This window comes from Herpailurus yagouaroundi, unplaced genomic scaffold (assembly GCF_014898765.1).
Source record: "Herpailurus yagouaroundi ecotype Mexico unplaced genomic scaffold, PumYag 142, whole genome shotgun sequence".
Lineage (NCBI taxonomy): Eukaryota > Metazoa > Chordata > Mammalia > Carnivora > Felidae > Herpailurus > Herpailurus yagouaroundi.
In genome coordinates, this window is record NW_024412397.1 from 62,259,291 (window position 1) to 62,274,061 (window position 14,771).

General features: G+C 44.3%; 1 protein-coding gene across 3 annotated transcripts in view; it reads right to left on the minus strand.

Moving 5' to 3' along the window:
- Window positions 1–12,062, minus strand: part of MPPE1 (metallophosphoesterase 1) — a 56,286-nt gene extending 44,224 nt beyond the window's left edge. For 2 of the 3 annotated variants that reach the window (XM_040479425.1, XM_040479423.1), the window contains exon 1: window positions 11,256–12,062. The gene's annotated coding sequence lies outside the window, so the exon portion shown is untranslated. Of the gene's footprint in view, window positions 1–11,244 lie in introns of all 3 variants that reach the window. The other variant, XM_040479424.1, reaches the window with a different exon arrangement.
- Window positions 12,063–14,771: the final 2,709 nt, after the last annotated feature.

The window sequence follows — 14,771 nt, forward strand, 5'->3', positions numbered from 1 at the left end:
TGCACCCCAATGTTTATAGCAGTGCTATCAACAATAGCCAAAGTATGCAAAGGAGTCCAAATGTCCATCGATGGATGAATGGATAAAGAAGATGTGGTAGGGGCGCCTGGGTGGCGCAGTCGGTTAAGCGTCCGACTTCAGCCAGGTCACGATCTCGCGGTCCGTGAGTTCGAGCCCCGCGTCGGGCTCTGGGCTGATGGCTCAGAGCCTGGAGCCTGCTTCCGATTCTGTGTCTCCCTCTCTCTCTGCCCCTCCCCCGTTCATGCTCTGTCTCTCTTTGTCCCAAAAATAAATTAAAAAATGTTGAAAAAAAAATGAAAAAAAAAGAAGATGTGGTATACACACACACACACACACACACACACACACACACACACACACACAATGGAGTATTACACAGAAATCAAAAAGAATGAAATCTTGCCATTTGCAACTACATGGATGGAACTGGAGGGTATTATGCTAAGTGAAACTAGTGAGTCAGAGAAAGACAAATATCATATGACTTCATTCATATGAGGACTTTAAAAGACAAAACAGATGAACATAAGGAAAGGGAAACAAAAATGATATAAAAACAGGGAAGGGGACAAAACATAAGAGACTCATAAATATGGAGAACAAACTGAGGGTTATGGGAGGGGTTGTGGGAGGGGGAATGGGTATGGGGTATGGGGCACTAAGAAATCTACTCCTGAGGGCGCCTGGGTGGCTCAGTTGGTTAAGTGTCTGATTTTGGCTCAGGTCATGATCTCATGGTCTGTGAGTTCAAGCCCCGCGTCAGGCTCTGTGCTGACAGCTCAGAGCCTGGAGCCTGCCTCAGACTCTGTGTCTCCCTCTCTTTCTGACCTTCGCCCATTCATGCTCTGTCTCTCTCTGTCTCAAAAATAGATAAAACATTTAAAAAAAAAGAAAAAAAAAAAAAGAAATCTACTCCTGAAATCATTGTTGCACTATATGCTAACTAATTTGGATGTAAATTAAAAAAAATTTAAAATAAAAGGAAAAATTAAAAAGTAAATAAATAAAATTTATAAATAAATAAGCGTGTTCATTGTTTTAAATGTATATAGGTGGGTATAAATCACAATGACACTTATATTTCCTTGGACATATTTATTTTTTTTTTTAATTTTTTTTTTAACGTTTATTTATTTTTTTGGGACAGAGAGAGACAGAGCATGAACGGGGGAGGGGCAGAGAGAGAGGGAGACACAGAATCAGAAACAGGCTCCAGGCTCTGAGCCATCAGCCCAGAGCCCGACGCGGGGCTCGAACTCACGGACCGCGAGATCGTGACCTGGCTGAAGTCGGACGCTTAACCGACTGCGCCACCCAGGCGCCCCTTCCTTGGACATATTTAAAAGACAGATGTAACAGTTTCATTTAAATGTGTTGACAATTGCATCAGAGTAGCAACTATTTAAACTTATAAAGAAATTATTCGAAGACTATTAATGTGGGTGAGGGGGTACAGTTTTTCAAAATCCCTTTAAGGTTATATGATTAAAAAACTGAAAATTGGCTTTATGGCCAGTGGCTCAGTTGGTTGAGCATCCCATTTTAGCTCAGGTTATGATCTTCTGGTTCATGGGGTCACGCCCCAGGTCAGGCTCTCTGCTGTCAGTGCAGAGCCTACTTTAGATCCTCTGTCCCACTCTCTCTCTCCTCCTCCCCTGCTCTCTCTCTCTATCTCTCTCTTTCTCTCTCACAAAAACAAACATTTTAAATAATAATACTAAAAATAAAAAGCTGACAATTATTGAGCTAAATGAGAGGAAATATTCTCCCCACCCAAAATGAGAAGGTTAGCCCTTGATATTTTAATATAGACACGTTCTAGTTTTATTCACACAAATACATCCTACATAAACCAAAAAGTTATTAGGGAACAGTGACATGTTTGTGAGCACTTCATTCTTAGCCTTAGTTAAGCCGGGCATGGGAAGATATTTGTATACAACAAATAAAAATCACTATATGCCAAACAAACCACAAAACACACCACATAACTTCATCACAAAAAAAAAAATGATCTCCTCTGCTTTTCCCCCCAGAATCAATCAGCAGTTATTAAGTAGTTTTTACGTATCAGCAATGTGTTAGTCTGGGGCACCTGGCTGGCTCAATCAGTAGAGCATCAGACTCTTGATCTTGGGGTGGTAGGTTTGAGCCCCACATTGGGGGTAGAGACTGCTTTAAAAAAATAATGTGTTAGCTTGTATGAGTGAATGCAATAATTTCTCTTTCTTTGAGGCAGTCACTGAATTAGTGAATACTGAGCCATTGTTCTTAAAGGAAATGTTAGGTTAGGTTCCTGCACACCACTGGTCACAACATTTTCATTAGCAAATCAATGCAGAACCTTGTGTGATGTGTGTTTCTGTTTAAAGACACCTTCTTTAATACATGTTGTTGATTTATTATCCTTTAGGGCACAGCCTACAACACCCTCGGCATGTCCTAAATGAAGCTTATCTAACACAGGCACTTTCTCTATAAGGCATATCACACCTTCTTGCTAAGCTTAGGAACACTGGACCACACTTCAGCATTACACTTGGGGCCTGTTGTAAACAAGACAGCCAACAAAAAGCACAAAGATGCAAAACACAGGCCACTAAATAGACTCCGAAAGGATTGTTCTTCACAGCGTGAGAGCTGAAACAAGGCCACAGAGAGGGTCTTGTGTGACCTCAACTGGAAATACACATATTGGGAAATTTACCTTTTTTGTCACTTGCGTGTATCTGTGAATGATCTTGGGGTTACAGATAAATTTTAGGAAGTAGGCAAATTCAGAAATATAGGATCCAAGGATAATGAACATCAATTGTAAATACATGCTCAAGAAATGTTAACTCTGGAAAGAAAGACAAAAAGAAATTTAAGCATTAAGGTAGGTAGACTTTGGATAAGATAGAGGAAGTAGGGTATTGTCTAATGTAACATAAGACCAAGATTGAAATGGTATCTGTATTAGTTTCCTATTACTGCTGCAACAAATTATCAACAAATACAGTGGCTTGAAAAGCACAGACTTATTATATTACACTTCTGTAGGTTATAAGTCCTACATGAGTCTCATTGGGCTAAAATCAAGATGTTGGCAAGACAGAGTTTTCTGGAGACTCTAGGGGAGAATCCATTTCCTTGCTTTTTATAGCATTGAGAAGCCATCCATATTCTTTGGCTCATGGTCACTTCTTCCATCTTCAAAGCCATCAATGATGGATCTAATCCTTTTCCCATGACACTATTCTGACTTCCTCTTCCACCTCCCTCTTCTACTTTTAGGGATTTTATGTGATTTTATGGGCTCACATGGATAATCCAGGATAGTTTCCCCTTTTCAAGGTCAACTGATCAAAAACTGAGGATCTTTTTTCCTCCTAACACCAAACATGTAGCATCTTTCCAAATGCTACTGCTCCAATTTTCTAACACCAACTGAGTGTCTTACAACTCAATTCAATTCTGACACTAACTATCCATAGTTAGCATCAGACTCCACAGGTTTAAAGATTGGTCCCACAAGACTGCCCTCATTTCAGATACCAGTTGCAAGTATCGGGTGCCCAGGTTAGCCTCACTTCTCTTCGACTTGGCTACAAAGTCAGAGGTTCCCCCAGGGTGCCTGGGTGGCTCAGTCAGTTAAGCATCCAACTTCAGCTCAGGTCATGATCTCATGGTTCATGGGTTCAAGCCCCACTTCTGGTTCTGAGATGACAGTTTAGAGCCTGAAGCCTGCTTCAGATTCTGTGTCTCTCTGCCCCTTCCCCACTTGTGTGCTCTTTCTCTGTCAAAAATGAATAAACACTAAAAAAAATTTTAAGTCAGGGGTTCCCACAATACAACCCCACATACACAATGACTCCAAGAACTCAGGAAACTGCTATCCTTGCTATTAAATTTTAAAGGATACAAAGACAGCCAAATAAAGAGGCACATAAGGCAAGAACCAGAAGTACCCCGAGTGCAGGAGCCTCTATCCCTGTGGAGGTGAGATGTGCCACCCTCCCAGCACATGGATGTGCTTGCCAACTTGGAATCTCCTTAGATTTTTATGAAGTTTTACTATGTAAGCATGATTGTGGCCTTTGGCAACAATCTCAATCTCTAGTCCTCCCCTCCTCCCCAGAGGTTGGGGAGATGAGGCTGAAAATTCCAAGATTCTAATCAACTCTTGACTTTTCTGGCAACTGGCTCTTACGCTGATGCTATCTGGGGTAGCAAGAGTCACCTCCTTGGAACACCTCCTCACTTAGGAATTCTAAGAGTTGTAGGAGCACTGTTTCAGGAAGTGGGGACAGAGACCAAATATCTTTCTTATCTCACCACAGCAACTTTAATTCCATCTACAACTGTAATTCCCTTTTGCCATGTAAGGTCACATATACACAGAGTCTAGGGATAAGAATGTGAACATCTTTGGCGGAGGAAGGAGCGTCATTCCAGTAACCACAGCATCTATTGCAGTTTGCAAGCACTAAACGGTAGTGCTTTAGGAACCTTGATGTGCCAACATTATGGTGCTTGGATGGAGGGTCAGCCAAAAGGCTGAAGCCAAAGCACTACACTAGGGTGATGGAGAGAAAATAGAGAGGGGAGAGACTGCAGGGCATTGTCAAAGCAGAAATAATAATTATGTAACAAATATGGAGCTCATGACAGTTCTGTTGGATCATACCCTACAATTAGTACGTGGGTTTTCTGATGAACTAGTAAACGCGTTATGAGCATGTGGGTGATCTGCATTAGTTTTAAACAAACACCTAAAAGTCTAATTCCAGGGATCCAAATTTTCCCTGCTGACAAACTACCTTCTTGTTACCATGGAAAAATTTGGAAGCACCTCATTTATATTCCTTACCTCCTTCCTCCCTCCCTCACCTCACCTCACACTATGTCCAACACTAGCTGATGTGGATGTGGGATGTGGGGAGGGAGCACAGAGAGAGAGAGACACCCTGCCCGCAGGCTTCATTCTATCCCATGATATCAGTGGCCAACCTACCAGTGACTTGTGGATGAGACTGATGAGCCACAGGATAAAGTCCCTGTATACCCAGGCTTTATCCTGTGGACCCATAATCAGCAGCCTTTTTCTCCGTGCCTTCCCAGAACACTTTTACAGGTTTCTAAGCCATCACCTCCTCTTCACCATAATCAACATCCCTTGCAACACCTCCGATGTAAAAAATCGCACAATGATAAGTTGGTTTCACAGTTGGTCAGTAATTGCCAAAATCCCTCCAGATGACAAATGTGCCTAGGCATCTCCATTTTAGATATACACTAATTTTTTTCTAAAAATGAAGATTGTGGCAGTTTAAGAAGTATGGTTCGGGGGGGGTGGGGTGGGGTGAGATTGACCATGTGACTTTGATGTGATTTAGACAAATGAGAAAATTTCTTGAAATCTAAGACATCATCAGCTGTGACATGCACCACTATTTTAGGCTCTGGGGATCTGGGGCAAGGGTCTCTCATGAGGTTGCCGTTAAGCCACCAGCTGGGGCTGCCATCATCGGGGGCTAGAGAATCCATTTCCAAGCTCACTCACATATTTGATGGCAGCGTCCAGTTCCCCCTGGCTATTGGCCAAATACCCCAGTTCCTTGCCAGTAGCCAAACTGTCAGCAACCTGAATGTCTCCCCCAAAATGAGGCGAGCCCAAGATGGTGAAAGCCATAGCCTTTTATAGCCCGATCACAGAAGTAACACACTGACTTCTGCCATGTTCTATTGTTCACACAGACTAACTCTGGTACAATATGGGTGAGGACTCTACAAGGGCATGAATATCAGGAGGCTGACTACCACAGTAACGTATTACCGAAAGGAATGTGAAACTAATTTGCTTCATTAAGTGACATTTATTGAGCACTTACTATACACCTTGCCCCATACTAAACACTAATAACTCGTTTAAGACAATTAAGTGAGACCCATAATCCCATGAGATGAACCCTGTTATTATCACTTTTTTTTTTTTACAATCGTGGAAACTAAAACTTAGAAAGGTTAAGTAACGTACCCAAGGTCACTAGCCAGTCAGAGTGAGGGCTGGGACTTCTGACTTTTCACTAAAATGCTACCCAGCTTTCACTTCAATGTATATTATTGAATATGTCAACAAAGAAATCCCACTAGACAATTTGAAAACCTCCAAGATTCTTTATGGTTTCTTGACTATTGCCCTCGCCAGTCCATAAGAAAGTACTTGATTGTGTTGTGACACTTTTAAAACTTTAGCTTATTTCATTTGCTTTGGTAATTATTTATAATTGTTTAAATCAACCGTGATGGACTTCAGCTCTGGTGCCATCTATACCTTCGCGTAAGAAAGGATCAAAACTGCCTGCTTTGCCTCACACGATAGTAGGTATCATTTCAAAAGCTAGGACAGACCTTCAAAGAAATCTGACCAATTTTCTCTGAAGACGTAATAGTCAACACAGTTTTAAAATTATTTTCATAACTTTACAAAAGAAATAGAAGACAAAGGAGACTACTTTTTATTCTCACGTAGATATGTTCAAATATGAATTATCTCAAACACCTGTCAAGAGTAGACACAATCACTCTCCCCCTATATTCAATAACAGTAAAAAGAAAAAGTAATGTAACTTTTAGACTGCTCTGAGAGCACAAAGTACAGTAAGTCTTACTTGTGACCCTAAGACTCATCACCTCCTATGATGCATTCTAACCCATTCTGATAAAGAAACAGACCCAGAGATTATGAAATTAGTTCACTGGGTTTCCAATTCAGATTAGATAAAGTAATTTTCTTAAATCCCTGCAAGTAAAACCTACTAGAGTCATCAGTATGGAAACTGCCATCACATCAGGAAGAAAATAAGGATTTAAGGTACTCACCGTTGGATCAGCTAGATTGAGTTTGGAATAGCAACCAGTTGTAACTAAGCAAAGAAAGCAGTGGGTCTGGTATTCATGGAGAGTCAATTCATTGTTAAACTCTTCCTTGAGGAGCACAGAGCTAATGAGGTCTATCCTTGGGTGGTTGGGTGGGGTCTGGCTAAGGCTCAAGAGTAGGAGAGGGAAGACCAAGCTGAGAAGACCAGTGGCCCAGACCATCATAGAGTAGGGGTGCTCCCAGTACAAGGGTGGGGGACAGAGAGGAGTACAGGTGTGGGGGAAAGGGCGGGGTGAGGGGGCAGGAATCCAGCAGACAGTAGAGAGTTTGGGGGACTCAACACTGCTGCAGGCCAGATAGTGCTCAAAGAAACAACTGATACTGACAAGTTGTGAGGGCCAGGTTGGAACCTCCAGGCCCAGGTCTCTGACTGCACCCTTTCTGGCTCTTTAGGGAGCAGAGACCCCAACAGACTGGCTAGTGACAGGGTACTCTGAGCCCAGCACCCAAGAACCACATGAACACTGAGTATTCGGCTCCTTGTGTTTCCTCAGCTCACAGCACAGAATTCTGCAGGAGTCTGAAACTTGGGAAGTTAGCCAACAAAAGAATATACCTAAAGCTATTTTGCTCACAGTTTTTGTTCTGGATGCATATCAGATTCTCAAAAAATTGTTTTGTTCATTAGAGAAAGAGAGAAAGAGAGGAAGGGAGATGAAAAGGGAAAGAATATGGAGAAGGAGGAGGAAGAGGGGGAATGAATGAGAGCGGGTCAAAGGAAGGAAAGAGGGAAAGAAATAGAAGAAACACAAAGATGAAAAAAGAAAGGAAGGAAGGAAGAGAGGGAGGGAAGGACATCAGTTTGGTGGGACCATGCGCATGCGCGCGCACACACACACACACACACACACACACACACACACACCACTGTGATCACCCTAAAGACATTAGCTATTTCTCAGCTCTGCCTATTATCTGAGCCACTCCTTAGGACATCCTTTGGGGTAGGAGCAGATGTTGGCTGGGATAACGCTATAGATTTTGGTTTAAATTTATTTTGTCTCTAGGGTAAGTTATATTTTGCTTTTCTCTGAAACATAAAGACAAAGGGTCTCAAGGCAAATAATCGTCAATCAGAAATACTAAAAGTGGTCAGGTTGTGAACTAATTAGACTCATGCCGAGGATACAAGGACTATTAATGTCCCCAGCAGGTGGCGCAAGCTGCCCTCTACTGTGATGAGACTTCCCAGATCCTTACAGTGTTAAAATAAGTTTCCTCTTCACATTATGTTTCAAACAGCAGATCCTAACCAGGTAAGGGGTTGGGTTAGGAAAGAGATCGTTCAGCAGGATTCCAAGAGACACTAAGTAGGGAAGACAAAATCTGGAGGCTTTTAATTTTATTTCTCAGGTTAAACTGTTTAAAAAACACTCATTGGCCTCACAAATAATATTGTTCCATTCATATCATTTTGGGCTCTGAAAACTTAAGAATTCTTTCAAGACAGAGTTTTAGATTAAGTGCCAAAGGACAACAAAGTACCAAGAATTAGGATATCTGAAAATATTTGTATTAATTGGTGAAGGGTTTATAATGGAGAAGGCTTTCCCATAACAAATTAAAGATAAATCAATTCTGAAGGAAACCTCGAGAAAGGGGACCTTGATTAGAGATTGTTGAGATCAGCCAACATAGAAATTCTGCTGCTTCGCTAGTTTCTTACAAATAAATACAGTGTTCCTGCTCACACGTTCAGCTCGGGGCTATGCATTTTTTTGTGTGAGCAAGCAAACAGTAGAACTGAAAACATTTGCATCCCTGGGGATGAGGTAACCCTTTTTTGGAAAGGTAGGGAACATAATATGTTATCCTTGGAGTCATCTCCAAAATCTGGGACAGAAAACAGAAATTTATTAATTAAGTCTTCTTAAATGTCTGCCCTCATATGTTTCCAAAGAAACAAGAGTTTGGAATGTTCAGGTCAGTGACTAATTTCCAGTGAATAGCTGTCCTGCCAGCACCTACTGCCTTCCTTCCCTCACATCCATTGATGTTTTAACTCTGCGTCGTCTGCTTCCCTGTTGGTCTGCCACTAGAGCTTTTACTTGTTAAAGATATTTTAAAATATAAAAGTCGCATGTGCGAACAGCAAGAAATTTGAAAACGCTGAAAGGCATAAAGGAGAAATTTCCCATGACTGAGTAGATATTGGCAACACCTACTTCTCACAAAGAGCTTGTGCCCAGAATAGACAAAGAACTCGACAAATCAATTTTTAAAAAAACGATAAAGAAAAATAAATAAATAAATAAAAATAAAATAAAAAACGATAAAGAGAAAAAATGAGCAATAGGTTTGAACACTTTACCAAAGAGCATACTCAAATGGGCAATCTCAATTCTGTTAATAACCAGCTGTCAATGAAAACCATGGTGTGCATGAGGGTTTTAACGTCCACAAATTCTTTGCTACTTCTCCCTTCAAGACATGGGGACTAGTTCCTTTGAGGGCAGTCTAGGAGTAAACACTGGTTTCCAACAGAGAATAAAGCAGATGGAAGTGTGTGGCTTCCCCCTCGCCCCCTCTCTTGGATCACTCGGACAGGACCACGGGCTGCCATGTTAGGTGGCTGCCCAAGGAGCTTTAGGGAGGCCAACACCAAGAGCAACTGGGGCCTCTAGCCAAACTCTGAGTAAAAGACCCTGAGCAGAACTGCCCTGCTAAGTCTCTCCCAAAGAAATGGTGATCCACAAAAACTGTGAGATAATGAATTTCTTAAGCCACCAAATTTGGGGGGAAGTTGTTATGCAGATGACATATACACTAGGATACCACTGCACATATACCAGAAGAGCTAAATTAAAAAAAAATTTTTTTTAAGTTTATTTACTTTGAGAAAGAGACAATATGAGGAGGGGAGGGGGAGAGAGAGAGGGAGATAGAGAATCCCAAGCAGACTCTGCACTGTCAGCACAGAGACTTATGTGGGGCTCGAACACAAAACGGTGAGATCGTGACCTGAGCTGAAAGCTTAACCAATTGAACCACTCAGGCGCCCCAGAATAGCTAACATTTTTAAGTTTGAGGTATGGAGAACTCATTACAATGTGCAACATGGCAACTCTCATTGCACTGCCGCTGATGGGTGTGTAACGGTGCAACTATTCTAGAAAACCGTGTACATGATCTACTGAAGTTGAACATATGCATGCCCTAATCGTGCGTTTCCACTGCTGGGACACACAGACAGAAATGCACGCACATCAGGCATTGAAAATCACGTACAACGATATTCACAACAGCATCATGTCATAGCTCAAACTGAAAATATGACAACAGTATTTGGATAAATAAAAGGCCGTGTGTCCACGGAGTGATAAGCAGCAGCGACAATCCATGAACTATCGCTGCGTGTAATAAGCCAGCTGAGTCTAACTCCCATGATGCATGAAAGAAGCCAGGCACAAATTAACCCAGAATAGATTCTATAGTCAGCAACCAGTAAGGAGAGAGAAACCACACCAGCTAACCCAATAGACAGGATGTATCATAAAGAACAGTTAACTAGGTATAAAGATATTAACTAGATGACTAAAAGTCAAAAACAGGTATCAGGGAGGTAGCTACCACCTCCTAGGACTGGGGCACAAGAAGAAAAAAGCTGAAATTCCTGAAATCCAGAAGCTTGGAGGCAGCCCCCTCCCCAACCTTCTGGTGCTGGGACCGGTGTCTTGGGGGGCGCTCAGAGGGGTTCTCTAACTGCTGCGAAAATTACAAACTAGACTCCATTACTGCTGCCGGAAAGCGCTGCTGGCACTGGGGCGGGGGGGGGGGGGGGGGGGGGGGGGAGCAGGTTGCTAGGGTGACGTTGGCAGGAAAGGGAGCCAACAGGAAGCCAGCAGGAAGAAGCAAGTCCCTCCCCTCTCCTACGAGCTGCAGGTTCCCTGCAGCTGGTTTCCAGGGGAGTCTGGGTGTCAAGGGACAGGGGACAGAGGGATGGCGCTGAGGCAGCCTCGCCCGCAGCGCGAGGCCGACGGGAGCGTGGGTCTGGAACCGAGAGGCAGCAGCCTGAGAGCTGGCACAGAGCGCATACGTGAACGTTCAAAAGGAAACAAAATGGACACGTGGTGTTAATGTTGGGACAGCGGTTACCTCGGGGTGGGGGTAGGGATTTCTCGAGAAGTGAGCCCTCCCACAAGGGGAGCTTCCGAGGTGCTAGGGACTTCGAGTGCATTCACCGGGGCGATGTACATAGCCCTGTGTGGGCAAAGCCTTCCCTTAACACCCTGCTTTCCGGTTATAAAAGGCAACAAAAGGTTCCAGGAGGTTCAACTCCGTGTAATCCAGTGACTACTTACTGATATCTCACCTAAACTTGAAGATGGGCCTCTTCTTGGAATGTTTCCCCGATTCTTTTATTCGCATGGGTCTCTTCCTCCTCTGAGGTCTTAGAAAAGTCGTCGACGGATTTCACAATGTAACGCAAATTGGTGTCATGGATTACATCCAAGGTGCTAGTTTCATCTTCCCGAAGAGGTGATAAACCTGAGGCCAGAAACTCAATACCCCCGATGTGGCATAGCTCCGGACTGAACTCAGGTGTCCATAAATCAGTTATCTGTTATCTAACAATCAGCTTCAAACCTAACCGAAATGCTGATGAGTTAAACGCCTCATTTGACACGAGCTAACTAGAATATATGAAAGAGGTCACTGTTCTGAGTTTCTTTATCAAGAAAGGGAAGGCCCAAAGATGACCCGGTAAGTGTACCGTCTTCAAGGGAAAAACAAAATCCTTTTATGGAAAATTCTGTTTTCCCTATTATGTTGAGAGTGAAAATGCTTCCGGCACAAGAACCCGAGCGTCTGGGCCGCCGCAGGCGGTGGGTGCCACCGCGACCTTTGCCCCACTTCAGGCGGCGGCGTTGACGCTTCTCCCCGCGGGCGGCCCCGGCCCCTTCTCCTCGCTCAACCCTCGCTCAAGCTTGCACTAGAGCAGGCACTCGTCCCTTGCCATAGAAGCCGCTCTTCACACGTCAGCCAGGCTATTTTTAAAGGCTCTCCTGGAGATCCCCAAAGAAAAAGCATCGCGGGGCGGGGCCGCCGCCCCGCCGGGTCCTCCGGGTCTCCACGCTGCAGCCCGGCCCGCGAGAGGACCGTCCCCAGACACCCCGGAGAGCACCGCCCCCAGACCCCGGAGGGAGGACAGTCCCCGGACACCCAGAAGGGTTACCCCCAGACCCCGGGGATCCGCCCCCAGAAGCCCCCGGAGGGGCTGTCCCCACCCTGTCCTGCTCTCCTCCTCCTTGGCGTGGCCGCCGCCGCCTTCCTTCCACGCTCTCCCGGAGAAAGGCCGCCCTCTAGGCCTCCTTGCTTTCCCCTTTCCCAGGACTGACGATGGCCCTCTGCCCACCCTTGGGCCGCCCGGAAGCTTCCTCTTTAATGGCCAGGGGCCCATACGACTCGAGTCTCAGATTTCCCACCCCTCCCCCGCGTCTGTGCCCCGCCTTCCCCCAACCTGTCACCCAAGGCGGGGGGCCAAGGCGGGCGTGGGGGCGGACCTTGGCGTGGCTGCTGCTTGAATCGCGGCCCTGGACCCTTTTTGGCTGTTGTCTCTGGGCAGCCTAGGCCAGGCGAGTCTGGGACAGGTTCAGGGGTCTTATTTAGCGCCTATAAAGGGAGGACTTCACCCTCCCATCCCCCACCCAGCAAAGAGCCTACAGTTGTCAGAAAGTCTGATTTAAAACTCATTAGGGGCGCCCGGCTGGCTCATTGCGCAGGTCATGTGACTCTTCATCTTGGGCTTGTGAGTTCCAGCCCCACCTTGGGTGTGTAGAGATTACTTTAAAATAATCTTGGGGCGCCTGGGGCGCTCAGTTGGTTAAGCTTCCGACTTTGGCTCAGGTCATGATCTCTAGGTTCCCAGGTTCAGGCCAGGGCGGTGGGCTCCGTGCTCACAGCTCAGAGCCTAGAGCCTGCTTCAGAGTCTGCTGCCCCTCCCCCGCTTGCATTCTGTCTCTGTCTCTCAAAAATAAATGCTAAAAAAGAAATTTAAATAAAATCTTAAAACCCTCATTGGTTAAAGAGCAGACTCTTAACTATACAGGACAAACTGATGGTTGCCAGACAGGGGGGGTGGGGGAGGGGGAATGGTGAAATAGTAAAGGGGATTAAGAGCACACTTCTGATGGGCACTGAGCAATGTATACAATTGTTGAATCACACCTGTACACCCAAAACTAACATTGTCTGTTAACTATCCTGGAATTAAAAATTCTTTCTAAACTAAATAAAACCCACTGGGTGAGAAACTATTAACAATGTTTTTTTTCTCTAGAAAGGAGAACTGGGTGACTGGCAAATGGGGTAGGAGGGAGACTTCTTTCATACATACTCTTTTGACCCTTTGGATTTCATGTCACATGCAAAATTGTTCATATTATTAAAATAAAACCTTGCTTTTTATTTGTTTTTTTTTAATGTTTTAAACATTTTATTTATTTTGAGACAGAGAGAGAGCATGAGCAGCGGAGGGGCAGAGACCGAAGGAGATACAGAATCGGAAGCAGGATCCAGGCTCTGAGCTGTCAGCACAGAGCCCGACGTGGGGCCGAACTCACAAACCACGGGATCATGACCTGAGCCGAAGTCAGACGCTTAACCTACTGAGCCACCCAGGCGCCCCTTTATTTATTTGTGTGTGTGTGTGTTTATTTACTTATTTTGAGAGAGAGAGAGACAGAACAGAGGGGAGGGGCAGACAGAAAGGGAGAGAGAGAGAGAGAATCCTAAGCAGACTCCGCACTGTCAGCACAGAGCCAAATGCAGGGCTCAAACCCATGAACCATGAGATCATGACTTGAACCAAAATCGAGTCAGAGGCTTTACTGACTGAGCCACCCAGGTGCCCAAAATAAAATCTTGCTTTTTAATTGGGATTGTTTGCATAGGTATGTTCAGTTGCTGAAAATTCAGTGAGTTTTATGTTTAGGGTATATGTACTTTTCTGAATGTATGTGTACCTCGTAAAAAGTTTTTAAAAATCAAATAAAATCTGTAGGCAAAGAACAGAGTGCAGGCCACCATTGTCCTTGAGAATGTCCTTGAGCACAGGCCTATGTGCCCTTGAGAAGCCATCTAGATGTGCTTGGACACAGACCAGCTCCAGGCGTCCTCTGCCCCTCCTCTTGTTGCCTTCCTTCTCTTAATCTTGGAGTCCTCCTGTGTGCACATTCTTAGTACATTCCTACTTTCTAATCTCTCTATGAAGCCAGCAAAGCCTGGAATGTTAACATTTATATTTCAATGGAAAATCATTCATAGCAATTCAGTGACTCAATAAGTAATCTGTCCCAGATTCCTGCCTTTTCGTTGGAAGGCATTGTTCTCTGTTAAAAGCGTTCCATGCTATAGCACTTCAGTTAGAGGGATTATATATCGGGAGTGAGGGGACCTCTTTCTGCTCCTACAGTCTCCTGGGGAATTAGAACATGCTTAAATCAGGTTTTGGAAGCAAACATGCTTTAGCTAACACAGTGTATTTGCTGGCATTAGAATGTAATCCCAACAAGGACGGGGATCCTGGAGCCTAGAACAGGGCATGGCACGTAGTGGGAACTCACATGCTTGTTGAATTAATGTTTGTAAGTGAACTGAGCCAAAAGTGACTAAAAAGGCCTGTCCCCTCTCTTTTCTCTTTTTCTGCCACCCACAAGCACAGACACTGCAGTACCAAAACTGCAGTCAATGGTTTGGTATGTAAAGTAATATTAACAGTCCGTTTGTAAGTATTAATGCCTGATAGTCACAAGGCATCTTACTGATTTTGGTGTTATGAGAGATATGAAAGCATCTTTACATTTCAGTCTTCTATGTCTAACCCCAT